The sequence below is a fragment of the Gymnogyps californianus genome, chromosome 4 (assembly GCF_018139145.2).
Source record: "Gymnogyps californianus isolate 813 chromosome 4, ASM1813914v2, whole genome shotgun sequence".
NCBI lineage: Eukaryota > Metazoa > Chordata > Aves > Accipitriformes > Cathartidae > Gymnogyps > Gymnogyps californianus.
Genome location: NC_059474.1, coordinates 56050884 through 56066261, shown reverse-complemented (window position 1 = coordinate 56066261; position 15378 = coordinate 56050884).

The window sequence follows — 15378 nt, the reverse complement described above, 5'->3', positions numbered from 1 at the left end:
GCATGTTTGAAACAATCATATAGCTGATGAGGTAGATACGACAATTACTTTGTTGTTTTTCTCTGTTGTTATCTAATTAATGCAGATTTTTCTAATTTCAGCTTTACTTTGGAATTACAAATTCAAGGAACTTGATACAGGGCGAATTATTACATTGCTATGATGTTAAAGAAAAATATTAGAAAAGCTGCTAAAATCCATGCCAGAGCATTAGTAGCAGCATTTGAAGTAAGCTTATTTTATGTTCTCTCCAGTCAAATGAGGTTTTTTGGTGACTATTGGAGAATTTAGGTCAAGCTACCATAAAAAGAGACTCTGAATAGAGCCTATCAGCAATTTTAAGACCCTGATTAGTTTGTGGGTTCCAGGTACTCGAATGAGCTTTGTGTGAGGTGTTGCCTGAAGTCATGGATAGTTCATGGACTGGTCATTACTTTACATTATCCCTTCTCCTTTTTTGTTATTTAAAATGTAAAAAGCATTATTCACCCTCTCAATTTTTCTTAGAGGCTTGATGTGTCATTAAATCCCTGTTTAAAAGTCCAAATAAATGTTTCAAGGTTTGAGTGCCCACACTAAAGACCAGGAGCAGGAAAGGTCTGCAGCGAGGGCTGTGAGCAGCTCTGAAAACGCCTGCAAAGATTTTCCTCATTCCAAGCTATGTGAAATATTTGAGTGGACAAGAGAGGAGAAGGCTGACATTTGGATTAAGGGTTGTTGAGCACTGAGTGTTTTTGAGACTGAAGATCTGGCAGCAAATAAGGTGAACCGAAGTGTAGCTTATCTGTTTGGCTGGATTTCCAGGGCTAACAAGTCCCTCGTCCAGGAAGCAGACTGATTGCTGAGGGAGGAGTGGGGCTGGAAAAATATTTATTTACTGAGGATGCTTTCACAGGTGCTCTTCCCTTTTGCTGATTATTCCCAAACAGCTTTTTTCCTTCATCTGTGTGTAAGGCTCACCCACATCTGGGTGCCAGCAATTTGCTCTTGAAGGGCCACTTTTTGATGAAATATCAGGGCAGGGGGCTTCACAATAGCCTTGAGATTGCTCCAGAGCTGTCTGGACTTCTTATCCAGCACCTCTCACCAGAAGTTAATTCTGTTTCACCTACAGGATTTTGTTCAAGCTGATTTTATCCAGTGAAACAGTTATGGTATTGACAAATAGTAAAGAATAACAACAAAACACCAATTGAAAGAGCAAATCTTTCCCTCAGCTGGTTTTATTTCAAACATCTGAAATTATTTCTGCATAAGTGGAACTCCTCGATGAAGAAAATGTTTCTTAAAGAAAAAGCATCATCACAGGGCGTGAGAAGGAGCTTGCATCTTGAATCCTTGCACAGATGAAGAAGGGCATAGATGCAAAATACTAGTCTCTGTAAATTCTCTATAGAAAAGCGTTCTGTAATTTCCTGGGGATGGAATGAAAGACAGAGAGAAATTCAGCTAAAGAGGGTTTAATAGACTCTAAAATATTTGTAGGAATTTTTTCAACCATCTTATAGTGTTCAGTTACGATGCTATGATGTTTAACTTCTGTATGCAGACAATACCACTCTTGGGAATGATAATTTGATTTCCATGGCTTATTGCCACAAGGGCTGGGCAGGTTCGTCGTATGACCAATCCTGCCACACCAGGTCAATTTGATATTTCAGCTTAAATGGCTCCAGGACCAGTGAAGGAATGAGGAGGAACACCCCCCACACCTTGCTCTTTATCCAAAACCTGCTTGCGTATAGAGGAATGATTCGTTGGAGAATTAACACGTGCTGTTAAATACCTAGAGGGAGACCTTTTAAATACAATGTTCACATCTTTGTGCACATTCTTTTCCCAAGATTAAGATCTTTTGGCCTTGAGTGCAGGAAGCTTCTCCTGTCATCTAATGAGCAAGCTTGAAGTACACACAAATGCAGATGTGCCCCAGGAATTAAAAAAAAATAAAAATATGCAAGCGACGGGATCCTGATTCAGGACAGGACCCAGCTACCTGCACTGGTGCTTGCCTGAAATTGCTTTGCTCTGCTATGAGATGCTAGCCTGGGTTTTTGGATGGTCCCAGTGAAACTTGAAAGGCGTTGTTTTGAAGTGCTGCTGGCTTTTCCTACAGTTCGTTGCAGATCTTGTTAGGAAATGAAGGAGAGGAAACTGGGCAACTGCGCTGCTCAGCCACGAGGAAACACACAATGAGCGTGATGAAGCCAGCAGCTGCAGGACAATGGGAACGGGCTGGGGCTATTTTTGTTAGATGTGAACAATTGATTGAACGTGTGAGACCTTATCATGTTCCCTCCCTGCCTTCTCCCCCCCTTTCTTCAACACTGGAAATTTTCCCAAAGAGAAACGGCTTTCCTTTTCTATTAGCAAAGTTGATTACCATAATAATTGTCTCTTTCATCTCAGAGCAGGTTTCTTTTGGAAGTCTTTGATGGCTTTGATGAGCGCAGTTATTGTCTTGCTGTGACTGAGTGACTTGCAGCTGGGTCGTACTCAGCATTGTGAAACCTGGAGCAGCGTTTGTCAGTATTTATGAGTGGATAAGGGTCCCCTCACCTCTCGCTTGCTGGATGTGGAGGCTGGAAGCATTTCTCCCAGAGTTATCCTCATGGCAGAAATCTGAATTTGAACTGGGCATAGCTTTCACAGACAGAAAATAAACAGCAAGCATTCGCATCTTATCAGATGTAATGAGAAGAAATACATAATTAAGATGGTAATCAGCGCTCCAATAGCTGAATTCCCCCTTATCTTTATGACTCTCTTCTCAGAACAGTCCTTTTAAATGTCACAGCAATATTAGCTCCTACTTACAAATGGAAAAATGGAGGGACATAAACACGTGATTTATGATGTTAAGTGAGAAGGAAAGAAAAAACATATTTTGCGCTCTCTCTAAACAGAACTACATTCTTCCTTTATGTTCAGATATAAATGTATAACCCCCCTGATATAGTTACGTCTAATTTATATAGTTTCAATATTCCGTGTGCCAATAGCAGATATACTACCCTAGATTCTCATACTTCATAAATATGAAAGGAATATTATTTTGTAAATGAGCTTTTCTAACATCTTATGGTATTTCAAGCATGCACTGAAGCAGCGTTTCAGGTTTGCTATTAATATTTTTTATCTTCAGGTCTTCAATGTGTAAGTCTTTCTCCCTTTATTAAGCAGCCTATTAGTCACATAAGATCAATACTTTATGCATTTCTACCTATTATCTTAATGTCACTGAGATCTGGCTAGAACTTCATACCACAATTCTTGCTACTACATTAATTTCATTATAATGACATGTTTACATTGGTAACAGTTCAATCAAAATTGGATGTGTTTATAACACTTACTGCAGTTTAGATTAACAGCTTACTTCTACTTTACTACAAGGAAACCGCTCAATTGACTGTAATTCCTAATCAATATAGCTATAATTCTTAGAATTTAAATAGGTTTTTAAGTGGTCTTGCCCGTGCTGCTCAAGGTGACATGGCTGTCCTGTAATTTGTCATCCAGCTACAGCAGAATCCATTTCCAAACAGTCGATTGTTTCATTCTACTTCCAGTTACCAAAACCAGCAAGATTTAATCACAGGCTCTTTTTCCTATTTCCCACTGCCTTTCCTTCACCTGGACTTGGTTTAATGAGCAGTGATGTTGTATCATGAAAGCAAATCTTGAAACATCTAATGACTGAATCCATCATCATAACATGTCCATGCCTACTGCAGAGGAGATGATGCTGGTGGGTACAGCTGGCTGACCCCTCCTTTAAGCCCTGGCCCCCAAAGGTCACTAACTTTCTCGTATCATCCCATCTTATCATCCCATTTGGGTGAGTACAACTACTCACTCCACTCCACTGTCCAAATGTACTTCTCTGTTCCAGATTTGTCTCTACCAGTTCACCATCATTTTTCTCAAAATCAAGCACAATTTCACTGGGAACAGCTGTGGCTCAAACTCAGCTCAGCACTGAAAACAAAGATCACAGTTGTCTCAGAGTGGCAAAGTCAATGCTCTGACCTCACCAGTCATATCTGAGAAGCCTTAAACAGTGCTTGTGATCAGAGTTCACAGTTTAGGAATTTATCCTCCATTTCAGGCTGGTCTACAACACAATGACACAACTTGCAAGCATTGCAGTGTCATGGTCTGCACCTTGAATAACTATTTTTGTCAGTGTTTTGGCTATGTTTCAGCTGAGGACTCAAGTGTGTTTCTAAGCATGCCTCAGGCACACCCTGCTCCCATATCAGAGGGCACCAGTCCCTACCCAACACCTCCCTCTTTCCCCTCTTGTGGGAAGAAAACCCAGCCACAGGGGACCAGGACATTTTTTTGGACAGGTCACTCATCTCAACAACCAGGCGCTTTCTGGGCATACCTTGGGACTTGGCCACTGCTCAGCTCAAATGCACCCAAAGGAGACTTGATCAGCTTCTCTCCCTCTCACTAACCCTTCCCGCTGCCTTCACGGCTGTCACGTGAGAGGGAATTTGGCCTTGAATGCTTGAGCAAAACTTCAGATAGACAAACACTGATCCATTGATCAGATGTAATATGGCATGCTGATGTAGACTGGCACTTTGTAGGCTAGGCAAAAGCTCTCACTGAAAATAGATGCCTAATTCCCATTGACTTCATTTCTGTGGCTGCTTGGCTCCGTAGTGATGGAAGCTTTAAAGGAGGTGCTGGCTCAGACCCTGCCAGACGTATTTTCTTTTTGGATGTAGCTCCAGTGGACCAAACTGCTAAAGACTGGGGAAAAAGAGCTTCCAGACAGGTAACCCACGTCTAAGTGTTATAGCACTATGCTTATTATTTGCTTGCTTTTTTTATCCCATAACTGACTTTTTCTGAACAGAATAAAATGAGATTCAGGAGAGCCCTTTAACAGCCTACGTACTTCCATAACTTGGTTTCCTAACAAAAAAGGAGCTTCAAAACCTCTTCCCTGAGCAGCTGGAACTAAACTTATTTCTTGGCCCTGTGACCCTTCCCTGGAAAGATGGCTGCCCTCTGACTTTGGCTCTGAATTGCACAGTGAAATGCCTAGAAACTGGAGCCCTGTTTTGTCAGTGCTTCTGGGTATTTAAGAGCTCTTTCATCAAGGAGAGATGACAGCTTTCTTTTCAAATCAGCTCACTTAGGAAAAAAAAACCAAGAGGAAGGGGAAGGAAAAGCTCTCGGCTCACACAACACAAAGCTCATTTTTTATGTCATTGGAGACAAAATATTTTTAATCCATTTCTCACAAGTGAGTCTGAGTTCAGTAAACCTGGGATCCCTTTTCAGTGTCTCAGAAGTAGCGAATCGAAAGGAGGTTGCCAGCAAATCCTGAATATACTGGGCTCTCCATCACATTGAAGTAGGCAAGGCTGATGGGACCCGAGCTACCTAACTTTAACTAACACTGAACCTGCTTTGGGAGCTCCAGTGCGAGCAGACGGGTCCCTTCAAAGGCACCCACCTCTCTCCACTGCTCATTGCTTTCTTAGGCATCGACTGTGTGGGTGTAAATGGTGCCCAGGCTGGGCTGACCAGATCCTGTCCCATCTTCTAAGCAGCTTTTCTGTATCTAACGATGGAAAAAAATCTTTCCTATTTCCAGTCCCTGTGCCTGAGACTGTAAATGTAAGTCCTTTTCCCAGTGAAGAAGCCTGACAGGTTAGCAATGGCAGGTTGTTAATACTTATGATGACTTCAAGTACAATATCAGATTTGTTGCCTGGCTTGGGGTTTGTCTAGACGGGTTGTTTTATTAGATAGCAGATGGTTTGGAAATTGTTTGCTGTGACAGGGCTGAGTGGAATTTGAATTCTCTGTTCCCAGACCAAAAAGGGGTGGGGTAGGGAAAGAGGAGAGCAAAACTCCCATGTTTCCCATTCAGATTGAAAAATGCATATATATATGTGTGTGTGTATATGTGTGTATATATATATTATTGAGGGAAATGAGCTTCACTGCACTGATCATGGATCCTTAAGCAACTCTGATCAATCGCAGGATGAATTTCCTTAGTACACCCTCAGTGCCAATATTGGGAAAGTGAATTTACGATCTTTGAGTGTTTAATTTTTGCAATTTTGAACGAGATAAACGAGCAACAGCAGGGCATATTGGCTGGACCAAAAAAATTGCATCGATTCAGATTCTGGTATCGGGTAATTGGATCTACTCTGTTTATTCAGACCTGTGTGGGCAGAAGTTGAGGCTGCCTGCTTTGCAGAGAGGTCTGAGAATAAAGTCTTGCTGGCAATGATTTTGGATTTCTCTTTCATTCTAGGCTAATCTTCACGCACTTAAGTGAATTCATTTGCAGGGGAGGCAGCAGCGCTCTCCCCTCAGAGATAGCACAAGGCTCTGCAGATGGGCTTTGTATGTCAATATGGACTTAAGTGTGAAGTTTTAAACAATTTCCCCTCTGTCTTTCCTGACATAAAGGTCCCCCTGGGAGGAACTGGTTACTGAGTCGAAAAACTGTAAGTGTCGTGAAGCAATGCCTGTTCTCCGAAGAGATGTGAAGCTTTTGTTTCTGGCTGCACAGGAATGAAAAGCCATGTTTCTGAGCAGAAGCTGGGCCATCTGCGCTTTGAAGTATTTCAGATTTTGTCCCCAGAGCCAGAGCATGTGCTGGTAGAAAAAAATCAATGACAGGTTAAAACTGACAGCCCGCGGCTTTGGTTAGTATAACTGGGGTAGTGTACAACCACATTTTGGCCTTATGATTCAGGGCTGAATGGTGCTTCTGGCTTCCTAAGTCCTCCGATAGTGCATCTGTGGGGAAAAATAGCTGTTTCAGGGGCAGGGAACTGAGGGGCGAAGGCTGGGTGCCTTAGTCTAGGGCAGCCAGCAGAGCTCACAGCCTTGCTTGGCAGGGCTTGGGGTGGGAAATCCCTCATACCACTTCCCTCGCCACCTAAAACAAGGGGAGAAGCAGCAGCTCTGAAAGTGACGCCCTCTTTCTCGCGGGATGGCATAATTGCACACTAGCCTGTATTTATATCTGTGTGGGCCATCACATTTTTAAAGAGGATTATGCACTGCTTTGGCTATTTCTAACCTTGTCTAATCACAGCATCTGCTGAAATGTAACTATAAAATGTCAGGGAACTCTCAAAGGTTGCATCTGGCTCAGGTAGGCAAAAACTATCAGAGTTTTTGCGTCATCTTTTTAAACTAGACCTTGACCAGCAAACCTCTGACACTTTTGCAGGGTGCATCCATCAGGAGGAATAGGCACCTAACGGTGGGCCTATACTTCTGTATTTGTGCATTTTGGATTCCTCTTTCATTGCAGGATGATCCTGGATTGAAAGATTTTGGACTGGATTTTGTGGCAATGAGCTATCTACCGTATTATCTTCACTCTGCAACCAGGTATTAGCAAACATTTTAATATAAAATAATGTATAACATTAATATAATTAGTGGTAATAATTCTTGTGCTCATTTTTCATGCAGAATCATGCCAGTGGCAAGCTGCTTATTCAGGGAATAAGAGATGCCAAATTTTGCAGTGATGTGCCAAGCAAACTATTTGCTGACACTGACTGATGCCTGCCCTGGTGCTCAGGGCATGCAAACAATGGGTTACTTCAATCTCCAAACAGTTTAAAGGAGAATATAGGCCTTATGCTAATTTTTTTCTATAAAGGCATGTGTTTGTCTTGTTGACATTGTTTTACCAGTCTATGGCTGCTACTCATCAAATAATTGACAAAATGGTAACATCCAAATTTTGCAAACGCCTTATTTCTCAAATACTGGGCTGCATTTTTGACTGGTGTTAGCTCTGGCATTGAATTTATGTACATGATGAAGGGATTTAAGGTTTATCAGTCGATAATATAGTGGCATCAGGATGTCTGGAGTTAGTACTGTTAATTTATTTAGTGCAATTCCCCAGGATGAGTAAATGCATTTTTTTCTGCACACTAGAAGCTAATGCTTGATGATAGCTGCACATTGCCATAGAAACCAGGACAGGTTCAGCTGTAAGTCAAAGGTTAATTTATAATTATTTTTAAAATCATTTCACTCAGATGCATCAGTTTAGACAGAACTTGTCTAAACCTGATTCCTTACCAAAAAATCTATCGTTCTATTCTAGCTCTTCCAAAAATACATTAACACAGCTCCCGTTTGCTTAAGGCAGATTCTCCATAAGGTGTTATACAAGATAACTGTCTGGTTTTGAGTGTTTGTAGCTATGTTTGCAAATGACAGAGTGACTGACAGCACAAGCTCTCTGTGGGATGGCTGTGGACCAGAGCATGGATGACTCATTGTGTATGATGTTGTTTCACACCAAAGTGTTTGCTCTATATACCGAACATGTGTGCGAGTCAATAGCAAAAAGTTCAAGAGCAAACACAGCTTAGGTGGAAATAAATTCACAGTGACTGAAATCATTATGCCCAAGTCAGAAAGCTAATTTCATCGAAGGGTAGATGACAAGCAAAACACCCATTTAAATGCCTTTTTAAAGCAGGAGGTTTACTTGGGATGGTTCCCGTGTCCTCCGCAAATGCTTGAGGGTCAGGCAGTACGAACAGAGGGTCTTGGCATTTTCCTGTAGCAAAACCCTTGCTGTTCCAGAGGTGGGCAGAAGTGAGTTTGGGTCCCTGCTCAGATCTCCCCCATACAACAGCAATACCCAATAATCGGGTACTATTTTTCTCTTGGAAGCACAGACTTTTGCCAAAGACTGGCTTTCTCCCCCGTCTGTCTCCCCAACTGCCTTTTCAGAGTTCAGCAGAGATCTGAATAGCTGTTTTTGTATCAGGAGCTATTTATTTGCTTTGTTGCCAATTAACCCTCCCCTACAGCCCTTGCACGTCTATAAGGCATAATTAAAAACAAACTCTTTTTGATTTGATGATGCTGTTAACGTCCTCCTAGGAACAGCTCCAGTCTCAGGCTGGCTCAGTGGTGCAGAGGTGCCCCCCTCAGCTGGCTCCTCTCTCCCCAGCTGAAATAATAAGGATCTGTGAGAACAACATGACACTACCTCAGTCCCTCACGGGTGCTTGACTGTACCTCTGGGCCACCTCTTCTTTCATTAAGAAAACCCTCCACAACGTATGTTGGAAGATTTCCAATCCCGAGGGACATTTTACTGAACATATAAAGGCAATTTCAACTATTGTCGTGCCCCCTCTGTGAACATGTGGTAAAGGGACACAGAAATATTCCTCTTATCTGACTGGCAAATAACAAATTGCTTTTACGCTAGTGTGGGAGATTAAACTGTACAATTTACTTTTTAAATCAGGTTTCTCATGGGGTGTGGATATGAGCCCACGAAGACTTCAGGAGTCTTTACTGGGCTTTGAATTGTGTCCATAAGAACCTGTGGTAGGTGAGGGACTGGTTCAGACAGTGCTGTCCCATAGGGAGCACTGGGGTGAGTCACCCACCCGTGCTTGCATGGAGGCTCTTGTGTGTCGTAATGGGCGCAGGGAGCTGGGGGCAAAGCACGTGTACCTGGAGTACACCTTTAGTCAGAAAGCCTCAAACTCATTCCCCCAGAGTCTCTGGCAACGTCCCCTCTGCAAAGCCTATTTCCACATCCTAGACTTTTTCTTGCAGCCGTGTGTTTCTGGAGCCACGCAGCTGATGAAGCCGAGGGGTTCGTACCCTCATGGAGTGACCTGAGACACAGCCGAGCTTCGTCAGCTGCAAGGCTCCAGATGTGGCCAGGACGGCACAGACAAGGAATTCCCATTTCCTCATGCCACAGACAGGCCACAAGGCTGCAGTACCGTCCCTCCCTTCTCTGCGCTCGCAGAGGCTGAGCTGCAGCAATGGCACCTTCACCCCAGGCGAGCCACCTCCTGGGAAGCTGGGACCAGCCTGAGGGACAAATTCATCCTTGAAAAACAGCCAGCAGAATGGCATGCAGATCAAAGGGGTATTGCAGAGCTCAACTAAAAGAGATCCCTTACAGACTTTTTAAAGCATTTTAGCTCACCCTTAACTTCCTTAAAATGGAGCACAGGTTCTCTCTGGAAAGAGAGAAAAAATAAAATAAAAGCAGAGGTTGGGACATGCCTTGAAAAGCACAGGCACCTGAGGAGCATTGCCATCTTCTCTACCCGAGTCTGCTCAGTGACTCTGTGTTGCTTACAAGAGGTTTATTATTGCTGTCGTACCTTTTGGAATATGACACTGCAAGTCTCTGAGGCTGGAAAAGCTGGTTTGTGATGACATTTAAACATTTTAAATGTGGCACGTATGTATCCAATTTCCCATGAGGTGTGGGCAATGTGTATGGAAAGAGCCTTCTCAAGAGCAAGAGGCAGAGCAGTTATTTCAGCATTTCATGTGCCTTGGTCAATTTGGTTTTAATGAGAGGGAGAGTGGGTTTTTTTTCAGTTTCCATCCTCTAGTTTGATTTATCAGTCCGTCAGTGGGCACAGACACCATAAGTGCATGAAAGTATTTGCATGTCAGTGAAGATTTCCAAAAGCGTACAAACTACAGTGAGCCATCCTATTTTGCAGTTAAATTCCATGTCTCTGATGGATTTCCCCACACTGTTGCTAGGAGATGAAGGTACTGCCTAACAAAGGATATATTGACAAAAAATTTTCCAGAACAAATCTATCTTGTTATGGTAAATAGAGCCTTACATAAAATGGATATTGCAGGATTTATTTCCCTAGTGGTGGCACCGGCAAAATTACACACATCAAGTTAAGGTGAAATTTCCCCATCATGAATGCGTTTTTGTTTTCTTTTGTTGACATGAGGACTTTCAGTGTGTTTAATGCCGAAAGCACTGTTGCCTTCCAGTGTGTTTTGTTGCTAAGCTAATAGGATGAACACATCCTACTTTAGCGTTTTTCCCTCTTCCCTTCTCTGCTACTTCTCCCTTTCAGGAAGAAATGTGGCTTCGTATAGCGGTTTCCTTTTTTTCATGACTCTTCTGGGAAACATGGGTTCCTTTGCTTATTTTAAAGCAGGGAAGAAGTGTGTATGACGCGGGACATGTTGAGATTTGGCACAGAAGCAGCCGAATGCAATGGAAAAGCAGATCAGCCTCTTGCTTTACAGCTCTAGGCACATCTACATTAAAAAAACCAAAACACAAAGTTGAATGGAAATCTAATAAAGAGAGGAACCTCAGGAATTCTCATGGAAAGATTAAATTTCTAGAGAATGACAAGTTTTCTCCCTTTCTTGTGGTGACGTAATGAACACACAACAAACGGATTTGAACAGCAAAAGCCAATGTGGCTTAAGTCACACAAAATAAAACTTTTTCCTGGAGAATAATTTAGCTCTGGTGTGGCGATTATATTCGCTCATCCACTGCCGTCGCAGCAGTTCCTATGTCACCATAAGGGTCTCTGGCTCTAAACACATGTAAGTAAACAGCTCACTGTCCAGAAAGATATGAAGGCTGAAAATGAGATTGCCTCTTACCTTGCAGGGGAGGAAAGGAGTTGGGGAGGAACACAGTCCCCTTCATTTTCCTACATGTATCATTGCGCAGAGGGAACAGATAATTTGAACTTTTTTGTGTTAAAGCTACCGTGTCCCTTTCTCCACAGCTGTGCAAATGTTGGGCTGGTTTCATCTCGGGTGTGAATCAGCTCACTCAGGTGAGGCTGTCTGCACAGACCAGTGGCAGGTGTGGTCCCCTCCTCCATTTGCAAATGAGTGGTGCGGAAGGGAATTAAGGCAGAAATCGTCACTTCTTATCATCTCGCTCCTTGACCTGTCCCCTCCTGGGACACACCGTTACCCTCTGCCTCACAGGGCACAGTGAAGGTGAGCCCACCAGCTGGGCAGAAAAATGCAGGTGGGGAAGGAGGTGACGCATCAAGCCTGGGGTCACTCGATTGCCATCCATCATGGCCATTCCCTGTTTCGTGGGGAGAGAGGGAAATGCTGGTTTTGTGGTGTTGATGTGAATGCCTTTGAGAAGCACTGTTTCCACCACAGTCCTGGATGCCTGTGTCAACTTTTGCAGCACTGGCAATCACAAACAAAACTTGCCAGAAGCCAGAAATCTGCATTTAATTTGTCTATAAACTTGTGCAGGGTTTTAACTAGACACGAATGCATTCAGATGTTATCTCTACTTGTTTTGACGGGCAGGGGAGAAGGGCCAACTGGGAAGGGCCTTGCAGCTCCCACTGTTACTGCACTTATCCGGTTTTCTGCTGTAATATCCTGTTTTTAGATGCTTACAGTTTAGCCAAACATTAACCATTTAAGATGAGACTGACCATGCTGGGATGGCGCAGACCAGTGCCTGCAAAATATAAGTAAAAACAAAGTGATGTATTTTTTCCCAGATCAAAGCCAAGTGGGGAGAATATTTTATTCTATATTAAAAGATCACTGCAATCTCTTTGCTTTGAAATTTGGCATGGTGGTAGCAGTTAGGTCACAGTGCTGTTTGCTGAACATATGGCAAACCAAGCACATTTAGCCAAAATAAAAAATAGTAACAATAAGCCCTTAAAGCACAAGTGAAGCACCTTGTATTCAGCAGAGACTTTGGTTCTCATGACTGCATTGCTTAAGGATTGCTCCTGCCAGATGCGCCCTGAGGGTTTCGCCCCACTTGCAGCTTTGCAGGGCGTGGATCCCCTCCCCACAGACCCATCCACCGAGCCTTGAGCGCGGTGTAGGAGGCACCTCTCAATTATATGCAGAGGTACAGCTAGAGGGTGGATAACGGAGCAGAGCTGGAAGCTCAGGCAACCTCCACCGGAGCTAAAATAAAACTCTGGTCTCTGTAAGTAGCAATGTCTTCTCTGGGCTGGGGGCCGCCTGTGATGGGATGACATAATGCAAACAGTGACACAGCCTGTACATTACACTGGGCAACCTGGAGCGGGAGGTTTGGGAAACAATCTGTTTGATGGAAAAAGGAGAGCCAAGGAAGAAGAAAAGATAGCCAAGGTGACAAAGGAGATTTTGGGAGGAGGGGAAATTTACTGTGTAAAATCTGAAGGCAGATTGTGAAAGCCAGGAGCTCTGAAGAGGGGAAACAAGTTGTGTATTAAAAGAGGACTGTGGCACAGGAGCAGTGACTACCAGGAGACAGTGAAGTAACCACATCAAGAAATTAATACAACCGGAAAGGAAAAACAGAGAAGAGAGAGTCTTTCCTTCTTCTTTTATGTTTATATCAAGTGCTTATTTTCTTTATCCAGCACGGTGTAGTTTGTATCCAAGGGTGATTCATGGGGGTGGTTAAAAATCAGTGTGAAGTTTTCTTCTGCTCTTTCCAGCTTTAGCCTGAGCACGAGAGTAACTCTCTTTGCCGGACTCACTGGCCTCTGCCATCTTTGTGGCACTGGTGACTTCTTTTTGGAAATGTCGATAGGGAGGTCATTGTAAAGCTCCCATTTTCTACTGCCTGTCATAGACCAGCAACTTGCAGCTGTTCTCAAAAGCCATACCCACACCATTGCTCAGCTTCAGAGAGTTCCCACTGTGAAGGGCAGTGCTCCAGGCCCCTACTCTCCATGGCTTTCGGGTGTCAGCCAAAGCTGAACAAGGACTTTCAAAGCACTCGAGTCTCTATTAGTTTAAATGGAGCTTAGAGCATCAGGTGCAATGGCTACAAAGTACTGTGGAAATGTCGGTGACTAGGGTGCATTCACAATGGAAAATTTTTGCTTACCAAAGAGTTCATCTGACAGATGCTCGCATATAGCAGTGACTCTGCGTCGCTGTCATTTGTCAGGTATTTACTGAACTTCAACAAATTGTCTTCGGCAGGCTTGAATCAGCATGCAGTAAGTTGGTCAAATGTGGCTGAACTCTGAGGCCTCTTAGCTGTGAGTTAAATATATTTTTTGTTCCACTGAGTGTTTTTTGAACAAAGCTATTTTCCGGCGTGCTCTCTGTAGGATAGGGACTGCCATTGCCCACACATTTATTTAGCTCACGCATTGGCAAGTTAAAGTGGAAAAAGCCTTTTCACAGGAGCTGCAAATAGAAGAAAATCCTAGCTGTATGCAAAACCCTATTTCTTCTGTGATCCTGCCCTTACAAGGAGTAACCACAATTCTTTTCCTATCCATACCAAATCAGATATTTTTTGGTACTTGAATGTAGTATTCATCTGCCTTGAGTGGCTCCTGACTTTGTGAAGAACGGATGGCCCATGATAGCAGTTGGCTGCTCCATCGAGCATCTCAAAGCTCGCTACAGAGTGACTTTAGTCTACTTGAGTGTCTTCTACATTCCTAACGCTGCTCTTCCAACGTCTTAGTTTATTAAGCGTGCCTTAGGCTACAGTTTTGTCTCCTTCTCTTCTATTTCCCTCCCTCCTCAGCTCACCCATAAGGGTTATTAATTCAAATATGTTTCAGATACCTCTGTTCACTGAAACCAGTTTATAGTGCTCTTTACAGAAATGGTTGGAGCTGACTTCAGTTTTCCACTCTGCTCTCAAAGAATTGATATTTAGAAGATTTCTGTGATGTGTTCTGTGGACATAAGTAAAAGATTCCTTAAATTGTATAAGATGGGAAAACTCCAGAAACGGAAACTATAGTTTATAGTTATCTGTAAACTATGGAATATCAGACCATTTCCTGATTCAACTATGAGCACATGCACACTGTATGATAGTCTTCATACAAATGATACTGAACTCTTAAAAAGCATTACAATGTCCTAAAAAGATTTTTTTGGGGAAAAAATATCTCTATTAAGGTAACTTAGTTTTCCCTAATCAAACAGTAAGAGTTAATTGTATTGAAAGAAAAATCTTTTCTAGTTTTCCTGCTTCACTATGATGTGGGTTTTTTCAAAGAAAGAGTTTATTTATGAGGAAGTAAGTAGTCATTAATTCTTCATTGCAATTACCTCAGTCAATCTATTAGCGTGAATTTCAGCATGTATGAAACCAGCCTGTTCTGTTCTTCAAATCCACGCTATAAAATTCTTAAAGCACATTTTGAAAGAAATACCAGTTATGTTCAGTCGCTAAAAAAGTTTCTTTATTGTTCCCTCTTCTGCATTCTGAATTACTTAGAAACTGCAATTGCACAATCTTCATTTAATGTAAAAAGTAATTTCTAATAGCAGGACCATAATGAAGATCTTCCACGAGAAGGGTGAAAAGTTAACCAGGTTGTGGGAACATGTATTCCAAGGAGACAGAATGGGTTGTCAAATGTAGTTCCAAAATTTCTTTGAGAAGTACGGAAAAATATTCAAAAGATTTTGTTACATACTTCCACGATCAAAAGATGACTTATCTGTGACCAACTAAACATAGCAACAGGTATGAACTGAGAATTAGCTGGGGGAAAATATTCATTCCTGTTTATCATTCATTTGGAGACATACTGGTGGTTACTAGAGTTAGCATGAACATTATCAGCTGCA